The following is a 26,928-nucleotide window of genomic DNA, read 5'->3' as shown; positions in this document are numbered from 1 at the left end:
ACCAGGGCATATGGACATTCTGACTCACGTGTAAAATGTATTTTTCCTATCACCACAGTGATGTGTCAGATGGGGCTGAGCAAGCCACGGGCACAGGAGGTGAGAGCAGAACTTGGTGCAAAGGAAGAGGCTCACTGTGGGGTGAGCTGGTCCTCCAGGAGGATCCAGATTTGACTGAAGCATAAATCTGGTCAGGTAGACACCTCTGTCAAACACCACCCAGTGGGTGCTAAAGGGTGACTTGGAAAACAGAGTGATTACTGTGGATGCTTTTGCAGATTCTGTGAAGCTGTAACGGCAGAACCAACCCAATCTGGTTGAACTTTGTGTAATAAAATGGTGAGTTGGTTTTCAGTTGCCATGGGTGCAAGTTACATAACCTGATTATCCCCAGGTGAACCAAGTGTGCAACCACAGGTGGAAACTAAGTGCTCGGACCAAGGAATATGGGGACCAAATTAAATGCAGATACCATGTGGCATGATCCAATCAGATCACACCCAGACCAAATTAAATGCAGATACCACATGGCAGGATCCAATCAGATAGCACCCTGGCATCACATCATGTCAAGATCCAGTCAGATCACAGCTCCCAGCATCACCTCATTGCAAGATCCAATCACTACATGCCTCATTACCCTCTCCCTATAAGACCTTCCCTAGTCCCCAACTTGGGGAGACAGATTTGAGGTAGATTCCTGTCTCCTTGCTCAGCAGCTTGTAATAAACTCTTCTCTCTACAAAAGCCTGGTGCTTCAGTGTTTGGCCTTCCATGGCACACGGGCAAATTGAGCCAGTTTGGTTCAGTAACAGCCTATTACACTTAAAGAGTGTGATTCTTGCAGACATATTTAGTGTCTTGTTTAAGTGAACAGCAAAAAGTTCTAAACTTTGAAAATACGGGTAAAACATACAAAGGTTGTAAACTACTATTGTATAATCCCAGAGCCACCAGTACCTTGTATTTGAGCCTTTAAAAATTTTTATTTTTCTGATATATTTCCTCATCGATACCAAAATACATAATTTATACATGGTATAAAGAATAATAAAACCAATTTTCATGTTCCCTTCATGCAGGTTAAGACATAGAATATTTCCAGTGCCAGGAAATCTGTGTACTTATCCTTGGATGCATCCCTCTCCACTGCACTAAAGGTTACATAATTCTGAATGCCTATATTGGTTGCCATCAAGCATGGGCAGGCTGATGATAAAGTGTCACTGATGCCTTTTCAAGTGCTCCAATGTAGGATTCTTGGCCAAAGGGGAGAAATCCAGCTGTCTGTTTAAAAAATATGCCAAGGTTCTTATAAGGCTAAACATACTCTTACTATACTATCCAACTCTTTGGTATTTACCCAAAGGAGCTGAAAACTTATGTCCACACAAAAACCACACATGGATGTTTATAGCAGCTTTGTTCATAATTGCCAAAACTTAGAAATAACCAAGATGTCCTTCAGTAGATGAATGAATACATAAACTGTGGTACATCCGGACAATGGAATATTATTCAGTGCTAAAGAAAAATGAGCCATCAAGCCATGAGAGGACATGGAGGAACTTCAAATGCCTCTTACTAAGTGAAAGAAACCAGTCTGAAAAAACTAAATATTGTATGATTCCAACCATATCACATTCTGGGAAAGGCAAAACTATGAAGATAGCAAAAAGATCAGTGGTTGCCAGGGGTTAGGAGAGAAGGAGGGATGAATAGGCAGAGCAGAGGATTTTTAGGGCAGTGAATCTACTCTGTAATGATTCTGTAATGGTGAATACATGTCATTACACATTTGTCCAAGCCCTTAGAATGTACAAAACCAAAGAGAACTCTAATGTAAATTATGGATTTTGAGTGCTATGTATATTTCTTCATGTCAGACGGGTAATGTGCCAATGTCCTAACAAGGTTTGGGGGCGGCACATCCCACACATGCTCGTGAACACTGAATCATCATGCTTATTAACTACAAAAGGATGGCTTCAGGATGATATTGATGTGTCAATGTAGATTCATCAATTGTAATAAATGTACCCCTGTGCTATGGGATGTTGACAATTGGGAAGGCTATGCCTATATGTGGGCAGGAATGCATATTGGAAGTCTCTTTACCTCTTGCTCAATATTTCTGAGAGCCTAAAAATGCTCTAAAAAATAGTCTGCTTTTAAAAACAAACAGGAAAACCAAGGGTAACTTCACCAGTGTCCTTTTGAGAGGTGAAGCCAGCTGGACTTCCTGGGTTGAGTGGCGACTTATTTATGTATTTATTTTTATTATTATATTTGAAGTTCTAGGGTACATGTGCACAACGTGCAGGTTTGATGCATAGGTATACATGTGCCATGTTGGTTTGCTGCACCCATTGACTTATCATTTACATTAGGTATTTCCCCTAATGCTATCCCTCCCCCAGCCCCCTTCCCCACAACAGGCCCTGGTGTGTGACGTTCCCTGCCCTGTGTCCAAGTGATCTCATTGTTCAGTTCCCACCTATGAGTGAGAACATGCGGTGTTTGGTTTCCTGTCCTTGTGATAATTTGCTGAGAATGATGGTTTCCAGCTTAATCCATGTCTCTGCAAAGGACATGAACTCATCCTTTTTTATGGCTGCATAATATTCCATGGTGTATATGTGCCACATTTTCTTAATCCAGTCTATCATTGATGGACATTTGGGTTGGTTCCAAGTCTTTGCTATTGTGAATAGTGCCACAGTAAATATATGTGTGCATGTGTCTTTATAGTAGCGTGATTTATAATCCTTTGGGTATATACCAAGTAATGGGATTGCTGGGTCAAATGGTAATTCTAGTTCTAGATCCTTGAGGAATTGCCACACTGTCTACCACAATGGTTGAACTAATTTACACCCCCACCAAGAGTGTAAAAGCATTCCTATTTCTCCACATCCTCTCCTGCATCTGTTATTTCCTGACTTTTTGATGATTGCCATTCTAACTGGTGTAAGATGATATCTCATTGTGGTTTTGATTTGCATTTCTCTGATGACCAGTGATGATGAGCATTTTTCCATGTGTCTGTTGACGCAAAGATGTCTTCTTTTAAGAAGTGTCTGTTCTTACCCTTTGTCCACTTTTTGATGGGGTTTTTTTTTCTTGTAAATTTGTTGGAGTTCTTTATAGATTCTGGATATTAGCCCTTTGTCAGATGGGTAGATTGCAAAAATTTTCTCTCATTCTGTAGGTTGCCTGTTCACTCTGATGGTAGTTTCTTTTGCCATGCAGAAGCTCTTTAGTTTAATTAGATCCCATTTGTCTATTTTGGCTTTTGTTGTCATTGCTTTTGGTGTTTTAGTCATAAAGTCCTTGCCCATGCCTGTGTCCTGAATGGTTTTGTCTAGGTTTTCTTCTAGGGTTTTTATGGTTTTAGGTCTAACATTTAAGTCTTTAATCCATCTTGAATTAATTTTTGTATAAGCTGTAAGGAAGGGATCCAGTTTCAGCTTTCTACATATGGCTAGCCAGTTTTCCCAGCATCATTTATTAAATAGGGAATCCTTTCCCCATTTCTTGTTTTTGTCAGGTTTGTCAAAGATAAGACAGTTGTAGATTGTGGTGTTTTTTCTGAGGCCTCTGTTCTGTTCCATTGGTCTATATATCTGTTTTGGTACCAGTACCATGCTGTTTTCGTTACTGTAGCCTTGTAGTATAGTTTGAAATCAGGTAGTATGATGCCTCCAGCTTTGTTCTTTTTGCTTAGGATTGTCTTGGCAATGCTGGCTCTTTTTTGGTTCCATATGAACTTTAAAGTAGTTTTTCCCAATTCTGTGAAGAACGTCATTGGTAGCTTGATGGGGATGGCATTGAATCTATAAATTACTTTGGTCAGTATGGCCATTTTCATGATATTGATTCTTCCTATTTGTGAGCATGGAATATTCTTCCATTTGTTTGTGTTCTCTTTTATTTCCTTGAGCAGTGGTTTTAGTTCTCCTTGAAGAGGGGACTTGGAGAATTTTTCTTACAAGAGGTTTGTAAAATGCTCCAATCAGTGCTCTGTAAAAATGCACCAATCAGTGCTCTGTAACTAGCTAGAGGTTTGTAAAATGGACCAATCAGCACACTGTAAAATGGACCAATCAGTGCTCTGTAAAATGGACCAATCAGCACTCTGTAAAATGGACCAATCAGCAAGACATGGGCGGGGACAAACAAGGGAATAAAAACCAGCCACCCTAGCCAGCAGTGGCAACACATTCGGGTCCCTTTCAATGCTGTGGAAGCTTTGTTCTTTCACTCTTCATAATAAGTCTTGCTGCTGCTCACTCTTTGGGTCTATGCCACCTTTAAGAGCTGTAACACTCCCTGTGAAGGTCTGTGGCTTCATTCTTGAAGTCAGCGAGACCACGAACCTACTGGAAGGAACCAACTCTGGACACACCTTCAGCAGAAGCTGCTGTGGGGAACAGAGTTGACTGACAGCCTCTGGCTGCCATGTGGGATTCAACACAGTGTTCACACTGAGGCCAAGCTTACTCTGGGTTGCACTCAGCCAGTGAATGGCCTAAGTAGGGGTGCTAGAGGAGTGCACTGAGGCTAAGGCTCTCCCTATCTTCCTTCCTTCTCTCCTTTCCCAGATATTAGACCTGCAAATGGTCTGAAGGCTCTTCTGCATCTTACTGCTCTCTCCTCCTTTATCCTTCATAGGCATTTTGAATGCCGGTTGCATATCAAATCCTACCTTGGTGTCTGCTCCTTAGAGGATGCAAACTAACACAAGTGGTACCAAGAGTGGTCCAAGACAACAGTCGGTGAGATGGTGCTTGGGACTGCTTCATACACCACCCAGCTGGCAAGGAGGACCCAGTCATGAGGGAAACATCAGGCACAATAATCCTTGGCACAAGGTAGTTAACCTAATTGCTAAGGATTTCAACGTTGGTGCTCTGGGATCCCACACAAAGAGCATCTGACCAGGGCTCTTACTACACAGTGCAGGAGGTATGGGAGTGGGATCACACACATCCATCCATACATATCACATACTTCTGGCACAATCCAGAAGGAGCTGCTTCATGAAAGATTGCAACAGCCTACCGAATGATCAGCTGGAATGCTCAGAGGTCATACTCTGCAGGGATAGATGCTATCCCATCCTACATGTTTTAAATAGACAACTCTATGCCAGTGTGTCCTCTCAAGGAAAAATACATGTGTCTGGGAACCAAGGGTGAAAGCAAAAGTAGTCCCAATTACCATCAATCTTAATTGACCCACTGTGGGATTATGTGCTTCCTGTGCCCACAATTCTGGGCTTTGCAGGGTTGGAAGTCCTTGCTCCCAAAAGGGATCCCTGTGCAGGGGGACTTGGTAAGACTCCCACTGAAATGCAAGCTATGGCTGCTGCCAGCTCACTTGGAAGTATTTGTGTTCAGTGGGCAGCAGGCAAGAAAAGGAGTCCCCATCTAGTCAGGGTCAATTGACTCCCATTAGCAAGAGAAGGTCAGGCTGATTTTACACAATGCAGGCAGAGAGGAATATGTGTGAACCCAAATAATCCACTTGGACACCTCCTGCTATTCCCTTGCCCAGTTGTAACTGTGGACATTTATAGCAACCCCAGCCTGAGAAAGATATGATAAACCAAGCGCTGAGACCCCTTGGAATGAAGGTTTGGGAAACACCACCATGTAATCCACCATGCCTTGATGAGGTGATAGCTGAAGTTGAGGGGTGGGGATTTAGAATGGATAATGGGGAAAAAGAGGATGAGTATGAAGTGTGACCCTGAGACCAACTACAGAAACAGGAGCTATAGTTCATCCTTCTAACTTCCCTCTTCTAATATCCCCAGGAAAACTTGGAGGATGCCCTAAAAATGTAAAAAGACAGGACACATATCAGAGAAGTATTTGTGATTTATTTAACAACAAAGCAGTATAACCCAGAATATGTTTTAAAACACACACACACACACACACACACACACACACTTCTTAAGTCAATAAGAAATGATAACCTCATAGGAAAATAGGGAAAGACAGGAATTAGTATTTTATAGAGAAGAAACAATATAGACAATAAACATATAAAAAGATGTTCAACCTCATTAGTAATTGGGCTGATTCCAATTAAAAGCAAGTAAAATATATTCGGGAAGGAGGCAGGAAATAGAGTTCATTAATTTGTATTTTTCTCTTTACAACTGCTATATATTATATTACTGTATAATATATTGTTAGTTTACATGGGTATTATTATTTCAAAACAAGCTTAAATACTTCTTATGAATGAGTTCAACCATACAAAAAATGCTTATAGTCCTAAAAATTGTTACATAAAACAGTAGTGCATATATTATTCTCTTCCTAAAAAGTTGTGTGATTTTTAAAGATGATATCGAAGACAGATGGTATGTGGTTATTAAGTTCATTTTAGTTGTTTTACAATAGCAATCTTATTTGGATCAAGATAGATAGATACATACATACATACATACATACATACATACATACATACATAGATGGATAGATTAGATTTAGATCAAGATGTGTCTGGAGTTGGTTCCTTCCAGTGGGTTCCTGGTTTTGCTGACTTCAAGAATGAAGCCACGGACCTTCGCAGTGAGCGTTACAGCTCTTAAAGGTGGCACGGACCTAGAGTGAGCAGCAGCAAGATTTATTGTGAAGAGCAAAAGAACAAACTTCCACAGCATGGAAGGGGACCTGAGGAGGTTGCTGCTGCAGGCTAGGGTAGCCAGCTTTTATTCCCTTATTTGTCCCCGCCCATGTCCTGCTAATTGGTCCATTTTACAGAGTGCTGATTGGCCCATTTTACAGTGTGTTGATTGGTCCATTTTACAAACCTCTAGCTAGCTACAGAGCACTGATTGGTGCATTTTACAAAACTCTAGCTAGTTACAGAGCGCCGATTGGTGCCTTTTACAAACCTCTTGTTAGAAAAGTTCTCCAAGTCCCCACTCGACCCAGAAGTCCAGCTGACTTCTCCCCTCAAAGGGACATCTTAGCAGTGCATCTCCATGGCTGCCACAGGTGCTGGGCTGTGTTTCTAGGGCCACGATTCCTGTTGATATCCTTCGAGAGACTTTAGTAAAGAGTGAAATTCCTGTTTTATGATATTTTGGCCTACTTAGACTCTGTTTCTTTAAATGAAATAGCACTTCAGTAGTGAAACTACATCATACAAGGCTTCAATGGTTAAATTTAAATATCCAGCAGTTAAACAGCTCCTGGAATTTTGTAGAAACCCTGTAAATTTTGCTTGAGATTGATTTCTCAGGATCATAGGATGTATGTTGAACAAAATTGGGAATGTCAATGCAAAACAGGAATTTAAACTGGATTTCATAAGCATTGGAGACAACGAAGATTTGTTGAACAGCAATACAATGCTGAAAATAACCATGTGCAGCTGTCTGTTCAGCATCGAATGAGGTGGTATGGAAGTTTGGAGGTAATTTGATACAAACAAAAAGTCACCTAAGATCATTAGAACCCCAAAGTGCTGATTTATCATGAATAATACAACATGTATTGGGTGCATTTATCAGGTTATGTGCTAAGTGCTGATTTGGCATATTTGCAATGATCAATTATAGTATGCAATGCTAAACACTCATATTTTATTAATGTGGTAGCTTATTGTTTAACTTAGCAAATCCCAGTGAGGAAAATAATAATTTTCATTTTACAAATGAGGAAAATGAGGCTTAGAATATTTATGTGACTTACCCAAAGTGAGGCTGTGTATTAGTCTACTGGTTTATTCATTCAGTCAGCAAATGATGTTTCTTTGTGCACAGCTGGTGAAGTATGTAGAAATCAGAACGTGCAGAGCCTTGAAGGTCAGCCTCAGGATTTTAATCCAAGAGAAAGGGAAAATATGGAAATGAGGTGATGAGGTTTCTATTTTAAAAGCTCCCCCTGCCTCCACTGTGGTCTATGAATAGAGGAGACCTTCAGGGACCATTTTGAAGAGGCCAGTCAGGAACCTATTGGAGTGGCTTAGGTGAGTAGGGCAGTTGTATTTGTCCGTTTTCACACTGCTATAAAGAAATATCTGAGATTGGGTAATTTATGCAGGAAAGGGGTTTAAATGACTCACAGTTCCACATGGCAGGGGAGGCCTTGGAAAACTTACAATCATGGCGGAAAGCAAAGGGGAAGCAAGCACCTTCTTTACAATGTGGCAGGAAAGAGAGAAGTGAGGGAGGAACTTCCAAACACTTATAAAACCATCAGATCTCATGAGAACTCATTCACTATCACAAGAACAGCATGAGGGAAACTGCCCCATCACCTCCCTCCCTTGACATGTGGGATTACAGGTCCCTCCCTCGACATGAGGGGATTACAATTCAAGATGAGATTTGGGTAGGGAAACAGAGCCAAACCATATCAGCTGTGGAGGGGAGTAGACAAATTTGAGAGATATTTAGGAGGCCAAAATCATCAGCAATTGGTGAATGACTGAACATGGGGTGAAGGGGAGGAAGGTGTTAAAAACAACTAGTAGATTCTGGCATGAGCAACTGAGTAGATAATGATGTCCTTGCTGAGATTGAAGACACAAGTAAAGGACCAGGTTTGGAGGGAAAGTTTGTACTCAGAGTCAGCCCCTTGATCCCAGCTTGATTAAAGTCACTGAGGCACTGATCCCAAGGCCACTTAAGAGGACTGACTCATCTCCAGCTTGGTTTACTGGTCTTGTAAATACCTACAAAGTTTTTATGTTCTCCCCAAAATCTAGCCCACTTCCTGTCACCAGTTACTTCTCTATTCTTAATTTTATTTTATTTTGAGATGGGGTCTTACTCTGTCACCCAGGCTGGAGTGCAGTGGCACAATCTCAGCTCACTGCAATCTCCACCTCCCAGGCTCAAGCAATCCTTCCAACTCAGTCCCCCAAGTAGTTGGGACCATAGGCATGCACCACCACACCTGGCTAATTTTTTTGTAGAGACGGGGTTTCACCATGTTGCTCAGGCTGGTCTCAAACTCTTGAGCTCAAGCAGTCTGCCTGCCTGAGCCTCCCAAAGTGCTGGGATTTCAGGCATAAGCCACTGCACCCAGCCCAGTTCCTTCTCTAAAATAGAAATGATTATCACCATTGCTCAAAAAATATATCTCTCTCCTCCCTATCAAAAAATGGAATCCAAATATTTCCCAACTTACCACTGCTGCTGCCAGGGTTCTCAGCTATAAAATCTCTTTCCTGGGCCTCTGCTATGCCTCCAGGGTTGCTCTCATCATAATGTCTCTAGTTTATATGTATTTCTCCTGCTTCTAAAAGGCAAAGAACCATTCCAGTCTTCCTCTGGGCTGTAGGCCCTGGTATGCAGCATGGAGGTCTGAACATCTAAGTATAACAGGTCAGTATTTCCCAGAACACCACTCTCTTGGTTTTCATTCTTTCTGACTGGTTGCTCCCATTCAGTCACTTTTGCTGGTTTCTCCCTATTTTCCCAACCTCTTTTTTTTTTTTGAGACGGAATCTCACTCTGTCGCCCAGGCTGGAGTACAGTGGTGTGGTCTCAGCTCACTGCAAGCTCCACCTCCCGGGTTCACACAATTCTCCTGCCTCAGCCTCCTGAGTAACTGGGACGACAGGCGCCCGCCACCAGGTCCAGCTAATTTTTTGTATTTTTAGTAGAGACGGGGTTTCACTGTGTTAGCCAGGATGGTCTCAATCTCCTGACCTTGTGATCCGCCCACCTTGGCCTCCCCAAAGTGCTGGGATTACAGGCGTGAGCCACCGTGCCTGGCCCCCAACCTCTTACAGATGAAGTCATCTAGGCCTCAATATTTTGACCTATTTTGTAACTTTACTCATCCCCACAGTAGTCCCAATCTAATTCCATGATTTTAAATATAATTCATGCATTACTGACTCCAAATTAACATCCCTGGGAAGACATCTTCCTAAACTTCAAATGTATATATCCATGTATCTATTCAACGTCTTCACTTGGAGATGAATTAACATCTCAAATTTAACACATCCCACTCTTGCTCCTGTTCTGCCCATGTGAGACACCCGCTCCCCCTTCACCTTCTGCCATGACTAGAAGCTTCCTGAGGCCTCCCCAGAAGCTAAGCAGATGCCAGTGCCATGCTTCCTGTACAGCCTGTAGAACTGTTAGCCAATTAAAACTCGTTTCTTTATAAGTTTTTTGTTTTGTTTTGTTTTTTTGAGATGGAGTTTTGCTCTGTCGCCCAGGCTGGAGTGCAGTGGTGTGATCTCAGTTCACTGCAAGCTCTGCCTCCTGGGTTGATGCCATTCTCCTGCCTCAGCCTCCTGAGTAGCTGGGACTACAGGCGCCTGCCACCGTGCCCGGCTAATTTTTTTGTATATTTAGTAGCCAGGATGGTCTCGATCTCCCGATAGCCGGGATGGTCTCGATCTCCTGACTTTGTGATCTGCCTGCCTTGGCCTCCCAAAGTGCTGGGATTACAGGTGTGAGCCACCGTGCCCAGCCTCTTTATAAGATTTTTTAAAAGCACACAATCCAAACCTTACTCCAAGTAGACCCTTTCAAGCCTGTTCCATCACCTGACTTCCTCAACCTTATAAGGTATCAGCACAAAAACCATGAAATCAAACAGCTCTCCTTTTTTTGTCATGAAAGTGTGTGGGCTCTACCTTCAAACTATATTCATAGTCCAACCTCTTTATTTTGTGCTAACTCCACTGCTAATGCCTTTTTCTAGGCCACCACCATTTCTTACCTAGGCTATTGCAACAGCCTCCTCATTGATCTTCTAAATTTCACTCTTGGCCTTTGTCTTAGTTAGGGTAGGCTAGATTTCTACAACAAAAGTACCTCCAAATCTCAGTAGTTTCAGGAACAAGACGTTTATTCCTTTCTTATGTAACAGTGTGGGCTGGGTTCAGGTCTGCAAAGCAGATCTCCACCACGTACTCATTCCTTTCTCAGCCAATGGCCATTCTACTGTCTTCTAGTCACATGACCATATCTGCATGCAGAGGATAGGAAATGTGGTTCCTGGTTGGCCAGCTGCTTCCACTGACAACTCCCCACTGTGGAGGAAGGAGGGTGGATTTTGGCGGTCTGCTGGACATCTCTGCCATACTCCCTAGGGATCATTCTCACTGCAGTGGCCAGACTTTGAAACACACATCAGATCAGGTCACTCCTCTGCCCACAGACTTCCAGGGCTCTCCCTTTCACTTTCAGAAAAAGCCCTGAGAAGGGCTTCCATGCCCCAGTACCATCTGAGCCTTCATCACTTTGCTGATGTCCTCTCCTATTCTCCCCCTGCTCTCTCTACTTTAAGCCACACAGCCTCCTTGTTGTTCCTCAGACATGCTGTCCATGGTTCCACCTCAGGGTCTCTATCTAGCTGGAATCTCTTCTTCCAGATACTGGCAGAATTGACTTCCTTATCATTTTCAAGCCTTTGCTCAAATGTCAGCTTTCAATAAGGCCTACACCGACTTGATCGTTTAAAATTGTAATTCCTGGCTGGGCGTAGTGGCTCACGCCTTTAATCCCCAGCACTTTGGAAGGCCGAAGCAGACAGATCACTGGAGGTCAGGGGTTCAAGAGCAGCCTGACCAACATGGTGAAATCCTATCTCTACTAAAAATACAAAAATTAGCCTGGTGTGATGGCGAGCGCCTATAGTCCCAGCTATCAGGAGTTTGAGGCATGAGAATCGCTTGAACCTGGGAGGTAGAGGTTGCAGTGAGCAGAGATCATACCACTCCACTCCAGCCTGGGCAACAGACCAAGACACCATCAAAAAATAATAACTAATAAGTAAAACTGCAATTCCCCACCTTGCCCACTGACACTCTTCATGCCCATTACCCTGATTTTCCTTTTGTATACCACCAATCACCTCTGAACATGTATAATTTACTTATTTATTATGTGTTTTGTCTATCTTCCGCAACCAGAACATCATGTCTACTTTGCATACTGTTGTTTCCCTAGCACTTAGAATAATGCCTGGCCCCATAATAGGTGTTCAATGAATATTTGTTGAATGAATGAATGAATGACAGAAGCTGAGAGGGGTACTCAATGCATGTAGGTGCTGATAACTCATTTTCTATCCCATGGTTAGGAACGACTGCCTCTCAGATGCATGCCAAGTCTCACAAGGGAATTAGAAAAGAGAACACTAATTAACTGGTACAAGTCTATCCCCACTGCAAAAACAAAATTCAAAATAAATAATAAAATAAAGCTCCATAATGTGCATGTCCACTATTAGTGGTGAGAATTATCAGCTTCACTGGGACTGGGTGGCATTATGGAATAATAAGGACTTTGTCCCTGGTCCAGAGCATCACTTAACTTCTTTTCACTCCTTTCCTCTGTGGGCACAACTTTCATTCCCAATAAATTAAATACAGTGCCTAGTTTACATGACTGCTACCATACTGTTCCCAAAGAGAAAGAAAAGCTCTCAGAGTTATTACAGTCCAAAACAAGAGAGATCACAATATGCAGGCAGCACACAACAGCTCAGAAATAAGCCAGATGTACTAAGCCTGTTGCCAGGTGAAAGATGGAGTATGGTTTCTTGCCATAATTTATACTTGCCCTGTGTTGCTTCACAGGCTAGGGAATGAGCTAACAGTCACTAAAAAGAGAGAGAAGTGTCAAAGCCTGATGGGAATCCCAGGTTTTTCCTTTGTCTAATTGGCCCCAGGCCCTCTGTAGCTGCTCTTGAGACCTGCCTTAAGCTCTCTGTTGCCTGTAAACTGTCACAATATCCATTGTCTTATTCCCTTTGGGCTAGAGAGCTTTGACCAGTTGCCAAATTCAGAATTTACCGCTGGAGTCAAGTTTTCAATGAGTGCACATTGTTTCCAGACAGATTCCTGTAGATATAAAGTAAAAAAGAACAGGGCCAAGCATGGTTGCACACATCTGTAATCCCAGCGCTTTGGGAGGCTGAGGGAGAGAAGTGCTTGAGGCCTGGAGTTCAAGACCAGTCTGGTCAACATAGCTAAACCCTGTCTCTACCAAAAAAAAAAAAAAAAAAAAAAAAAAAACCAAATTAGTGGGCATGGTGGTGCATGCCTGTACTCGCAGCTATTCCAAAGGCTGCAGTGGGAAGATCACTTGAGCCCAGGAGGGTCAAGGCTGCAGTGAGCTATGATCATGCTACTGCACTCCAGCCTAGGCAGCAGAGTGAGACCTTGTCTCTATTTAAAAAGTAAAATAAAATAAAATAAAAAGAAAGAAAAGTACAATTCATTTATTCAGTAAATATTGATTGAGCATCACTATGCCCAAATACCGAGCCTAGGGCATTCAATGATGAACAAAATAGAATGGCTCCTTCCCAGAGCTTGCTATTCAGGAAAAATTCTGGCAAGTAAACAATTACTAATATGCAATTGTGATAAAGACTGTGACAGAGGGTGCATGGAAGAAGCACCTGGCTGGAATTTGGTATATTAGGGGTTGAACTTGGGAGTCAAGAAAAGTTTTACAAAATAACTCAACTGAGAAAAATGAACTTGATTTAAGTTTTCTCTTAAGCATTGAAGGGAAAATGGTTTCAAATTAAGAAGACTGGTTTTGGTATTTCTTGTGTCTGCTTTGGCAGATAATTCTACTTAAATAAAAAATAAAAAATCCTAAGTTTAGGTGTGCTCTAAATGAAGAGGCTAAGAAAACCCCAAAACCCTAAGGTTAGAGATTTAACCTATGTTCGACCTGGTTTCCAATAGCTAGATCTGCTGAGTTATTGCCTTCTTTTCTTTCTCGTTTCTGTTTTGCTTCCATTCTTTTTTTTTCCTTTCTCTCCCCATTTTTTTCCATTATAACTTCAATTTAGAGGACACATGTTAATATACAATAAGCTGCAATTTCACAGTCTATTGGTCCTATTTCACTGCAAATACTCTGAACAAGTTGTTCACCCTGTAGTGGTCATCATTGATCCAAGCCCTCCTCGAAACGATAGGACATTAGGTTATAAAAATGTTTTCCAAAAGAAAATGCTTCCAGTTCTTTCTTTCTTCAAGACTTCATGACTTCATCTTGTTGCTCAAATAACAACAAAAATTTTTTTGTTAAGAAACAGAGTCTTGCCCTGTTGCCCAGGCTGAAGTACAATAGTGGCATCATAGCTCACTGTAGCCTCAAACCCCTGGGCTCAAGTGCTCCTCCTGCCACAGTTTCCCAAGCAGCTGGACTACAAGTGCATGTCACCACACTTGACTAATCTTTCAAAAAAATTTTAGAGACAGTGTCTATGATGCCCAGGCTAGTCTTGAACTCGTGGCTTCAAGCAATCCTCCCTTCTCAGGTTCCCAAGTCATTGGATTTATAGGCATGAGTCATCATGGTTGGCTTAAAATTTTCTTTGAGAATAAAAATTTAGGGAAGTTACAAACTAATGAGCATCAAGTCAGCAGTAAAAAACATACCATTATCCATAAAGGCACACATTATAGACTATGATTTCTGAATGTTCAGTTATTATTGCTTCAGGTACCACTGTCTTAAAGAAATCTCAGGTCGGGCGTGGTGGCTCATGCCTGTAATCCCAGCACTTTGGGAGGCCGAGGCGGGCGGATCATCTGAGGTCTAAAGTTCGAGACCAGCCTGACCAAGATGGAGAAACCCTGTCTCTATTAAAAATACAAAATTAGCCGGGCATGGTGGCGCATGCCTGTAATCCCAGCTACTCAGGAAGGCTGAGGCAGGAGAATTGCCTGAATTCCGGGAGGTGAAGGTTGCAGTGAGCCGAGATCCCTGCATTGCACTCCAGCCTGGGCAACAAAAGCGAAACTCCATCTCAAAAAAAAAAAAAAAAAAAAAGAAAGAAAGAAAAAAAAAAGAAATCTCTGCGAGAGAGTCAACATTGTACACTCTAAGCTCTAGAGCTATATTTTGTAAAAACAAAAAAAGGTCTCCCTGCTTCACTTTGCCTGCAGGACCCCCTTCTAATGAACTCCACTCAGGGTAAGCCTGGTAAGCCATTACACCTGTACTTGGAAATATCATCTGATAAACCTGGTTTCTCAAAGGCTTTTCTGCCTTTGAAAATGCTACTGAATGTTGCTTTTATTCATTAACAATAACAAATAAGCATCTACTTTGTGCCAAGGCCCTATTTCAGAGATGAAGAGGACCTAGTACTTATTCTCCCTCCAGTGGCACCTTTCTTAAATTGGGGAAAGAATCAAATAAATAATATAGGAAGTAAGTATTCCAGGAGTCCTTCTGTATGGCCTCTTGCCATAAGAGGAACATTTTGGTTTATATTAAAAAGCATTAGGCAATGTTAATCTAATCTGTAGTTTATTTTAATATAACGCATAAACATTATTTTAAATCAAATAGTACTAATAGACTCATGTTAAAAAAAACAACAGTCTCCTATCTTACTCTCTCTCCTAACACCAATCCCACTCCCTAGAGACAGCCACTTCCAACTGAATTACCAGTCTCATCTGGCATTTACCTCTACATTTAAAATAATATGCCTATAATTTGGGTGACCATACATCTAGTTTGTCCATCAATTCCAGTTTGTACCTGTTGTCTCAGAATAATGATTGCCAGTGGTCCCTTCACTCTCAGAATAATCTCTATGTGATTCATTACATGACTTCCATACTTCCAAGGATCATCCTGACGTGCTGCTGTAACACAGGACCTATAGACTTCTCTTCTGTGGCTGAGCCCTCTGACTCCCTCTACTTTCCCTTTTTCTTTAAGACGGCGTCTCGCTCTGTCACCCAGGCTAGAGTGCAGTGGTGCAATCTTGCCTCACTGCAACCTCCGCCTCCCGGGTTCAAGTGATTCTCCTGACTCAGCCTCCTGAGTAGCTGGGATTTACAGGCGCCCACCACCACGCCCAGCTAATTTTTGTATTTTTAGTAGAGCAAGGATTTCACTATGTTGGTCAGGCTGGTCTCGAACTCCTGACCTCAGGTGATCTGCCTGCCTTAGCCTCCCAAAGTCCTGGGATTACAGGCGTGAACCACCGCACCTGGCCTAATTTCCCTTTAATTCATCCTCCCAATGTAACTATATAGTTTTGGGTTAAATCCATAATCAATATTTACCTTATTTTGACTATCTAGGTATTATTCACTGCTAAGCCAAATACTTCACTGTGATGTTTTCATTCTTGTATAATCTTATGTTTTCTCTGAAGTTAACAACTGCCTCTTTTTAAGATGTTTAATTATTTGTGTACCTTTATGTTTCCCAAAATGCTTTAACAGAGCTGTGAAATGTCTAGGCAATAATTTTCCCAAATGCTCAAACACTTCCAATTGTTATTTTCCCTTAACAGCACTGTTCCTAGAGCCCTCTGTCCTCTGGCTGCAATCCAGAGCAAGTTGCTGCCTGGACTTGCTGAAAAGCTGTTGTCCTGAGACTTCTCTTCAAATTCTAAGGAAAAATTTACTTTTTCTCAGAATTCTAAACCCAATCAAATAATCAAGTGTAAGGGCAAAATAGACACATTCAAAACCTCAATAAATGTATCTTGCAAATACTCTGGAAAGCTACTGGAAGATAGGCTTCAGCAAATAAAGGAAGCATACGAAGAAAGAAAGAAGCATGGCACATTGTTACCTTAACTAATAAAAATCTCTGAACTTTTTGGTCCCGCCTGAGGAAGCAAAAATGCTACTTGCTGCAAAAACAACACCATTTATCACACTGCAACAAAAGCAATGTACAGGCATACACTGGGGATATGTGGGTTTGATTCTAGACTACTTCAATAAAATGAATATTGCAATAAAGAAAGTCACACAATTTTTTTGTTTTGCAATGCATATAAGTTATATTTATACTGTAGTCTATTAAGTATGCAATAGCGCTATGTCTTTAAAAAATGTACATATCTTAATTTTAAAATACTTTATTGCTAAATAATGCTGACAACTGTCTGAGCCTTCAGTGAGTTGTAATCTTTTTGCTGGTGGATGGTCTTCCTCAATATCGGTGGCTGCTGACTGATCAGGATGGTGGTTGCTGAAGAATGGGGTGGCTATGGCAAATTCTTAAAACAAGACAACAATGAGGTTTGCCATATGGATTCAATCTTCCTTTCACAAAAGATTTCTCTGTATGATGAGATGCTATTTGATAGCATTTGGCCTACAATATAACTTCTTTCAAAATTGGAGCCAATCCTCTCAAAACCTGCTGCTGCTTTATCAACTAAGTTTATGTAACATTCTAAATCCTTTTTTTTTTCTTTTTTTTTTTTCTTTTTTTATCATTTCTACCATGTTCACAGCATCTTCATCAGGAGTAAAGTCCATCTCAAGAAACCACTTTCTTTGCTTATCCTTAAGAAGTAACTTCCCATCTGTTCAAGTTTTATCATGAGATTGTAGCAATTCAGTCACATCTCCAGGCTTCATTTCTAATTCTAGTTCCCTTTCTATTTCTATCACATCTACAGTTATCTCCTTTATTGAAGTCTTAAATCCCTCAAAGTCATCCATGAAGGTTGGAATCAACACCCAAACTCCTGTTCAAGTTGACATTTTGACCTCCTCCCATGAATCACAAATGTTCTTAACGGCATCTAGAATAGTGAATCCCTTCCAGAAGGTTTTCTATTTACTTTGCCCAGATACATCAGAGGAATCACTATCTATAGCAGCTACAGCCTTATAACATGTATTTCTCAAATAAGACTGGAGAGTCAAAGCTACTCCTGAATCCATGGACTGCAGAATGGATGTTGTTAGCAGGCATGAAAATCACATTAATCTCCTTGTACATCTCCCTTAGAGCTCTTGGGAGACTAGGTGCACTGTCAATCAGCAGTAATATTTTGAAAGAACTACTTTTTTTCTGAGCAGTAGATCTCAATAGTGGGCTTAAAATATTCAGTTAACCATGATGTAAACAGATGTGCTATCATCCGAGCATTGCTGTTCTATTTATAAAGCACAAGCAGAGTAGATTTAGTGTAATTTTTAAGGGCCCTAGGATTTTCAGAATAATATGTGAACCTTGGCTTCAACTTAAAGTAACCAGCTGTGTTAGCTCTTCACCAGAGAGTCAGCTTGTTCTTTGGAGCCTTGAAGCCATTGGCTCCTCCTCTCTAACTCTGAAGGTTTTAGATGGCATCTTCTTCCAACAGAAGGCTATATTTTCTAAATTGAAAATTTGTTGTTTAGGGTAGCCACCTTCATCAATGATCTTAACTAGATCTTCTGGATAGCTTGTTGCAGCTTCTCCCTCAGCACTGCTGCTTCACCTTGCACTTTTATGTTATGGAGATGGCTTCTTTCCTTAACCCTCATGAACCCACCTCTAGTAGCTTCAAACTTTTCTTCTGCAGCTTCCTCACGTCTCTCAGCCTTCATAGAATTGAAGAGAGTTAGGGCCTTGCTCTGGATTAGACTTTGGCTGAAGGGAATGTTATGGGTGGTTTGATAGTCTCCCCAGAACACTCAAACCTTCTCCATATCAGCAATAAACCTGCTTCACTTTCTTATCATTCTGGTACTCACTAGAGTAGCATTTTTAGTTTCCTTCAAGAACTTTTCTTTTGCATTCACAACTTGGCTGTTTGGTGCAATGGGCCTAGCTTTTGGCCTAACTTGGCTTCCAACATGCCCTCCTCACCAAGCTTAATCATTTCTAGCTTTTGATTAAAGTGACACAGATAAAATAATGGTGGGAAATGTGAAATATTGCGAGAATTACCAAAATGTGACAAAGTGAGCACATGCTCTTGGAAAAATGGCACCGGGCCCGCGAAGTCCGTGCCCGCTGTCCCCGCAAGGTGGCGCCTTGGATGCCGGAGCACACCGCGGCGCCGGAAGCCCGGGGCCCAGAAAGGCGAGGCCCGGCCTGGCCGCCCGCAGCCCTAGGGCTTCGCCCCTCCCGAAGGCCCTGAGCTCTGTTCTAGTTGTTCAGACGGGACGAGGGCAGTGGAAGATATAATGAGAACCAGAATTTGACAAAGAAATGGCAAAATAAAAGAAAACTCACCCAGGACTTCGGAAGAGAGAAAATCTTCACCGGGAAGTTCTGATGGAAAGGAACCTGCATCCACAGTGCCGACGACTTCTGCAGAGGGGAGCGTCCCGAGGAGGAAGCGGACACGATTGCCTGTGGTACCACATTAAAGAGGTCTCAAGACACCTGCGGTCACCTGCCATTCAATCCAGACCCCCAGTATATTTAAGAAGCACAGCCGTGAACCAGAAAATCAGACTCTGGAAGTGGCTCTGCATTTCTGGAATCCTCCAGCTGAAGGAGGATGTGATTTGTCAAGATACCCACCCTGCAGACCTCGAATCCGCAGAGAGCAGCCCCGAGCCCCAGTCAAGCTTGCAGGACGACTTTGAAACGCACCCTGGCACCCACCAAAGTTACACGCGTGGACTGCAGAGTGCAGGACGAGTTCGATTTGAAGTTTCACTGAACCCATGAGAGACTCATGGGTCATGAGCTAACTGCGCCACCTGTGGCCACCAAGAGAAACAGCTCCTCCCAGGTCTGATGGAAGGCTGATCAGGTAGGTGCCTAGCACGTGTGCGCACTTGCACCTGGAGGCTTCTTTCATCATCTCACAATAAACTGTTAGTCTAGCCTTATTTTCTTAAGGAACATTAATTTTATGGATAGTGAGTGTATTTTGCATGTTTTAAATTGTAAATGGGGCTAAATCCAAGGAAGCTCAAACTTAAAGCAGGCTTGTGGCAAACTTTGCTTAATCCCCTACCATGCTCCAAGGCAAACTGACAAGTATACTGAAATGGGTTTTCCACAAGTATTTTAAGTTGCCACTTTTCAGATGGGTTGTTTTGGATTTAACCATGTAATTCATGGGACCAACTGAGAGTAATCTTTCTTTACAGGTGTCTGGCAAAGCAGTGTCAGACACCTTTACTATCTCTATGGAAACTTAATTTTTGGCCTTTTATCAGTGTGTCAGACAGTGCTCTGAACAAACATGTTAAGTTGAGCTGTTAAACTGATGGGTTTTATGAACGTTTACGTTCTTCATTTGGTACCTGTGTTACAGTAGGTAGCTAGTCAGTCATGAGCAGGACAAGAGAGGGTCCTCCCCCGGCACACACACACCAGGAATGTCAGGCGACCATCACGTGATGCTCAGGAGGTTGTTAACTGTCTCTCTAAATAATAATTAGTCACAGCCAGGGCCAGGGAAAGGCAGTTTCCCAATAGATAGAAAAACCTGAGCCTAGTGATCAGCAGCTTCCTGATAAGATCTCAGGAGTTGGCAGTTGGGCTCAAGCATGTTTATTAAGAGACAAAATGGTGGAATTTAACTGGCATATGACCTCCAAAGGACATTCAACTAGTAAGGGAAGAATGCAAGTGAACATGCGTACAACTCCAATAAACACAATGCACATGCTCACCTCCCAAGTGCTGGCAGGCCACTGCGCATGTGGACAGCACACCCCAAGGGTGAAGAGACGCAAGACCCAGGAAGTATGCCAACATAGAAAATCCCAAGTCAAAGGTCTAACAGCATACTTGATCTCTCCAGTTGCCCACTTGGCCTTCTTCCAAGTGTACTTTACTTCCTTTCATTCCTGTGCTAAAGCTTTTTAATAAATTTCACTCCCACTCTAAAACTTGCCTCAGTCTGTCCTTCTGCCTCATGCCCCTCAGTCGAACTATTTCTTCTGAGGAGGCAAGAATTGAGGCTGCTGAAGACCCATATGGATTTGCCACTGCTAACATGCTTTGATGCTGTATGACTTGGGTATGTTCTGCTGCTAACATTTGTAAATAGAGCTAGATGCATTCTTTATCTATAATACTCCAAGAGTTAATGCAGCAGAGCGATTTGTAAAGAACCTTTTTTAACAATCAGTGGATTTACTACATAAAATTGCTGCAAATTATGTGTACAGATTTTTTGTTCAAATATTCCACTGTAAACTTATTAAGACTGTTATGTTTCTACTGCTTTTGTATTGAATGATATTGCAAAAATACAAAGAAAAGAACTTTATTTTTTAAAAAAAGAAAGAAAAATGGTACTGATGGACTTGCTCAATGAAGTGTTGCCAAAAATCTTCCACTTGTAAAAAATGCAATCTCTGTGAAGGGTAATAAAGCAAAGCACGATTAAACGAGGTGTGCTTGGATAGGGAGATCTCAGCAGCCTTTTGGGGTCATTATTTAAAAATCACAAATCCTCAGTAATTATGGGAATGTGCTTGACATTTAGACTGAAGAGAACAAATGGTGAAATAAATAAATTTACTTAGCAAGGAGTGGAGGAAGGAAGGTATGTCATCTAGAGAACTGGTGATTCATGGATAAAAATACAATCATTGAACACATAAAGGAGAGCTATGACTTAGCAAGAGAGTTTGTTCCGATGTATGATGCTAATTTCAAACTTTAAACAGCTTGAAAAGGGAGAATGACTAAAATGAGAGGCTCAACTGATTCAGAGATAAAGAATATAAAATCAATAGCTTTGAGAAGGATCTACATTTGTCTTCCTCTCTGCAGACCTGCTAACATTGCAAGAATACTTTTTGTCTCTTTCAAAGTCAAGTATGCTCTCCTTACTAAGATGCCCACTTCTACCAACTCATGGTGCTTATCTTTCCTGAGGTTTCCCATATAAATAGTAAGAGAAAAAGAGCGGCTGACTTTCTACTCTCCTATCCAATTAATTTCTTCACTCATGAAATAAGTATTTATTGAGAATTCATATTTCTCCAAATTTGTATCTTGTTTTCTCTTCTCTGAAATGTGTTTAAGTTTTTACCGTGTTACCTGTCTTCACTTTCATTGCAACTTGCTAGGGATATCCTAAGGATAATGATAAACTATTATTCTAAGAAACATTGCCTCTTCTCTTTCTCTTCTGCATTCATGTTTCACCATAGACACACAGATAAAAAGAGATGTAATTACCCCTTATGACTTGTGTGCTTAGATTTATTGGTTTATTACATTATCAGTGTGTGCTATATCAAGAATAGTTATTATATCAAATACAATCATATAGACAGTAGTTTACAAATAACCTTCACAACCTATAGTTCAAGTTATTTTTATAACAACCAAAAAAAATAAAACCAATAGATGGAAGAAGTATTATAATCCTCTAAGGGAGCAACTGAGGCCTAAATATGTTAAGAGCTAAAAAAAAAAAAAAAAAAAAAAGCATTAACTTATAGATACATTCCAATCTATTTTGGTTATTTTAGTTTGAAAATTCCTAAAGAATAAAAACTTTATCTTTGAATGATGTATATATTCATATAATTATCAGATATCAATTATTCATAATCATAATTATTTATAGTAGTGATACATAAAGGTGACAAAATCTTAAGGGTTTCAGTGGTTGATGAGAAAGAAATTTGTTCAAGGTCTTTAGATTTAACAAAGACTAGGATGACGCAAAACAAGTAGCTGCAAAATAAACTTATCCTACAATATACGATAAAGAAAAGATACTCAGAACAACAGTTGTAAAGAAAAGCTATTAAGCTGTGCTTTAAAAAAAAAAAAAAAAAAAAGACTCCCAAAACATGGCAGGGAATTAGATTTTTTATCATCCTTCCTATGAAGATAAGTCATTTTGCAGGAGCGTCTACATCACAAAAAATCAAAACATCTCTATGGATCAAAGTCAACAATGTTAGCATTTTGTAGCTCCTGAGGCAATGTTAGAAGTATAACTATTAACAAACTTCATCCAATTGGATGACAGACTCAAATAACTCATCTTGAGAGAGACGTTCATGCCTTTTATCTCAAGCCCTGAATCATGGACTGTCAACCCCTCTTATAACCTTCAAGAGCTTGAGAGGTTAGCCTGAAAAAGAATAGAAATATAAATAAATAAAATTTAAAAATAAATACACTATACAAATACTTTTATAAACAAGTGAACCGATCAGTTTTGCAATCATTGCAATGTTGGTTTCATTTCTTTATTTTTTAGTGTTTAAGACATTTAAGAAAACCTTAATTTTTTTAATGCCTATTTCTTTACTTGAATATTTATTTAATGCCCAAGAGAACTTCTGTGTGAGGAAAAGAATGTTCACTATTTGTACTTTGTCTAAAATCAAATTTATAAACCTTCAGGCAATTGACATCTCCAAATATTCACACATTACTAAGATAACATTAATTAAAACTTCATAAATTTAGCAAACTAAATTTCCATGTGTAAATATTGATAGTAAACAACATTTTTTCACTGAGCTGAAAGTTCAAGTATAATATGTTAGATTTCATAAATTACATTATAATTGTCAATATTTTTGCAGGTAGTTCAAATTATGGAAATGTTCCTTTTGAGCAACACTGGAGATCCTAGAATATGAAAATTTTAGGTCATGGTTATTTTTCTTTAAAATCTGTGTAAAATTTACAAATTTAAGCAATTTTTAGCTGTGCTAAAATTTGTTAAATTTTAGCAGTGGCATGAGCCTTTAGTTCCAGCTGCCCAGAAGGCTAACGTGGGAGAATCACTTGAGCCCAGGAGTCGAAGGCTGCTGTGAGCTCTGATTGTGCCACTGCACTCTAGCCTGGGTGAGAGCAAGACCTGTCTCTAAATATTTTTTTTTTAAATCTAAGCCTTGGCAATGAAATCAAACAACTCAACAAATGGGATTGCATAAAACTAAAAAGCTTCTTCACAACAAAAGAAACAATAGAGCAAAGAGGCAACCCACAGATGGAGAAAATATTTGCAAATTATACATCAGATAAGGTGTTAATATCCAAAATATACAAGGAACTCAAACTACTCAAAAACAAGAAAACAGACTTCAATTTTAAAATGGGCAAGAGACTCAAACAGATGTCTCTCGAAAGAAGACGTACAAATGGCCAACAGATAAATTAAAAAATGCTTAACATCTCTAATCATCAGAGAAATGCAAATTAACACAAAATGAGATATCATTTGACACCTATTAAATTTGTTATTACCAAAACAAGTGTTGGTGAGGATGTGGAGAGAAAGAACTCTGATATGCAGGTATTGTAAATTAGTATAGCCATTTTGGACAACAATATGGAGGTTCCTCAAAAAACTAAAAATAAAACCACCATATGATCCAGCAAGCCCACTAGTGGGTATATACTCAAAGGAATTGAAATCAGTATGCTGAAGAGATGTCTGCACTCCTATGCTTATTGCAGCATTTTTTACAATAGCTAAGACATGGAAACAACCTGAGCATCCAACAATGAATGTACAGATTTTGTAAATGTGTTGTATATACATGATGGAATACTATTCAGCTTTTAAAACTCAGGAAATTCTGTCATTTGAAGCAGCATGGATGAAGCTAGGGACATTATGTTAAGTGAAGTAAGCCAGGCACAGGGAGACAAATATTGAATGAGCTTACTCCATCTCTCTCTCTCTCTATATATATATACACAATATGTATATAAAATATATATGTGTGTGTATGTGTACATACATATATACACACACACATATATGTATGTATGTATGCATATATAAAATAAAATGACATTTCTTCCTTCTGCTGGAAATACAAATAACATTAGCCTGACTGGTGGCCAATCAATAAAACAGTCTTCATCATGGCTGGTTGACAACTGGTGGCAGCTGCAGAGCACCCATCCAAAGAGGCCATAACTTCCTATGAGGTGAGAGTAGATGAGAGATTCAAACAATCATTAAAGTAATATTTTAGCACATACCCAAACTCCTATCCGTAGCTAAGCAGCAAGAGTAGGCCACTTGAGTTCAAAATTAAATCATAAAGGGTATATATGGTTTAGCTGGAGAAAAATGATAATCATAGAACTGAATCACAAGATTTATGGTTCACAGATCATTACTGGGGGTTTCTTTGTTCTAGGAAGTAGAGATATAATTCCAATCGGAATTAGCTTAGACTATGTGGTCCAATCCTAGCCAACAGGGGAACAACGTAGCAGTAGGGGGTACCTGCGTCGGGGATAAGAATCCCTTCTCTTCCCTTGTTCAGGTGTGCTCTCACCATTGCTCCATCCATGAGACGCACCCTTCTATAGAAGTAAAATTGCCTTGCTGAGAAAATAAAATTTATGTTTGAGTGCTATTTCTTGTGTGGCACCGAAAATTTATTTCCAACATCTGTATACACTACTGGAGAAAGATACCTACAGGAATGTCTTCTCTGTACCCCTCTATTGATGTAAATCTTGAGCCTTTTAACATGTAACTGAGACATAAGGAATAGCATGTGTAGTAGGTTAGTGGGGCCCTAGACAAGTTGAGCTGTGGAAATAATCTTGTCAATGCAAAGGAGAAAATGCCTCAGTAAATCAAAGTATTGATTGTATATACAGCCCTGAACAGAGACCTAAAACATCGGGCCTTAATTAAGAAAGAGGTTTATATTTCTTATATTACTAGAAATCTGGGAAGAGGAAATCCAGAGCTGACCCAGTTCCTCAGTATTCAGGTTCCTACTATTTTTCTGTTCCATCATCCTTAGCTTTTAGCTTTCATCCTTATGGCCACAAAATAACTTCTGCCTCTCCAGGTGTTATGTCTGTGTGATCCAGGAAGAAAAACGAGGGAAGGAAAAGGGCAAAGGGCTTTGCTAGCTGAGTCTGACCATTTCCACAGACACTCAGACTTTTCCACAAACCTCACCCCATTGATTTCTGCTTATGTCTGTTTGACTAAACTGTGCTACTTGATCACAGGAGCCTATAAATTAGATTTTAAAATGCCAAAGCTGCATATCTGATTCCTCCTGTGCAAACTGGGGTTTTGTTATCAAGGAAGAATGAGAGAAAAATGGAATCTGGTAGGCAAACTGCACTTCTGCTACAATTTTTAACAAAAGTGAGGTTAAAAGGCTTCAGGGTAGGCTCAGGCAACAGCAGCAGCATAGCCACCTGCCTCTTCATGGATCAAAACAAAGGACAAAAAGTGAATTTACATGCAAGCTGCACTTTCAGCATAACCTAAAGACAGAATGTCCAAACTTCAAAATAATTATGAATAGGGAACAATCAGATCTCAGAACACAATTTCTCATTCCCTCACCACACCCTAGCCCTTGGGGCAAACAAAAGCAACCCCAGAGAACTGCAGGGAAGGCAACATAGGGAAGCTTGTGAAGGATCCTGAGTTTGATTTAACACCAGAAAGTCTAGGTCCACCCTAGTCTGAGATCAGAGCATGGACTTCAGGAAGGAACTTGGAAGTCTGGGCAATTTAAAGGGGACAATTGTTGAAACCCAAAAGTTCTGAGAAAGAAAAAAAGAAACAAAGAAGAAAATTAAAAATAATAATAATAAAAAAAAACACTCTTTGGCATTAGGTAGGAAGAGTTAAAAAAGAAAAGATGGAAATTTCAGGTTCCTGCAAGATATAAGGGAAACATAAAAGCAGAAGATTCACAACTCTCTCTATCCCAGCAAATCAAACCAAAATATCCTGCCAAAGACCCGGACTTTGCAATGTAGCAGGAAGAGCCACAGACAAAACCCCTCAGACACTGAGTTAAAGAAGGAAGGGGTTTATTCAGCCGGGAGCATCAGCAAGACTCCTGTCTCAAGAGCCGAGCTCCCCAAGTGAGCAATTCCTGTCCCTTTTAAGGGCTCACAACTCTTAAGGGGGTCCACGTGAGAGGGTCATGATCAATTTGAGCAAGCAGTAGGTATGTGACTGGGGGCTGCATGCACCGGTAATTAGAATGGAACAGAACAGGACAGGGATCTTTACAGTGCTTTTCCATACAATGTCTGTAATGTATAGATAACATAACCGATTAGGTCAGGGGTTGATCTTTAACTACCAGGCCCAGAGTATGGTGCTGCACTATCTGCCTGCGGATTTCATTTCTGCCTTTTAGTTTTTACTTCTTCTTCCTTTGGAGGCAGAAATTGGGCATAAGACAATATGAGGGGTGGTCTCCTCCCTTAGCAATACCAACATAAGATGATGCCATTAAACCAAAAAGTTTGAA

At 40.6% G+C, this 26,928-nt stretch overlaps 1 protein-coding gene and 1 non-coding gene across 3 annotated transcripts in view; both read right to left on the bottom strand.

Moving 5' to 3' along the window:
- Positions 1-1,880: 1,880 nt before the first annotated feature.
- LOC119625538 (small nucleolar RNA U13) lies at positions 1,881-1,984 on the bottom strand. The gene has a single exon (XR_005241730.1). It is a non-coding gene; the product is annotated as a small nucleolar RNA U13 (small nucleolar RNA).
- Positions 1,985-5,875: 3,891 nt separating this feature from the next.
- The window catches only part of PDK1 (pyruvate dehydrogenase kinase 1), a 119,930-nt gene continuing 98,877 nt past the window's right edge, over positions 5,876-26,928 (bottom strand). The window contains exons 13-14 of one of the 2 annotated variants that reach the window (XR_012094225.1): positions 7,719-19,075; positions 5,876-7,071 (exon numbers count right to left, since the gene is read on the bottom strand). The gene's annotated coding sequence lies outside the window, so the exon portion shown is untranslated. Of the gene's footprint in view, positions 19,076-26,928 lie in introns of both variants that reach the window. The other variant, XR_012094224.1, reaches the window with a different exon arrangement.

Source organism: Chlorocebus sabaeus, chromosome 10, assembly GCF_047675955.1.
Source record: "Chlorocebus sabaeus isolate Y175 chromosome 10, mChlSab1.0.hap1, whole genome shotgun sequence".
In the NCBI taxonomy this organism is placed as follows: Eukaryota; Metazoa; Chordata; class Mammalia; order Primates; family Cercopithecidae; genus Chlorocebus; species Chlorocebus sabaeus.
Note: the sequence above shows the minus strand (reverse complement) of the source record. Positions and strands in the feature narration are given on the sequence as shown.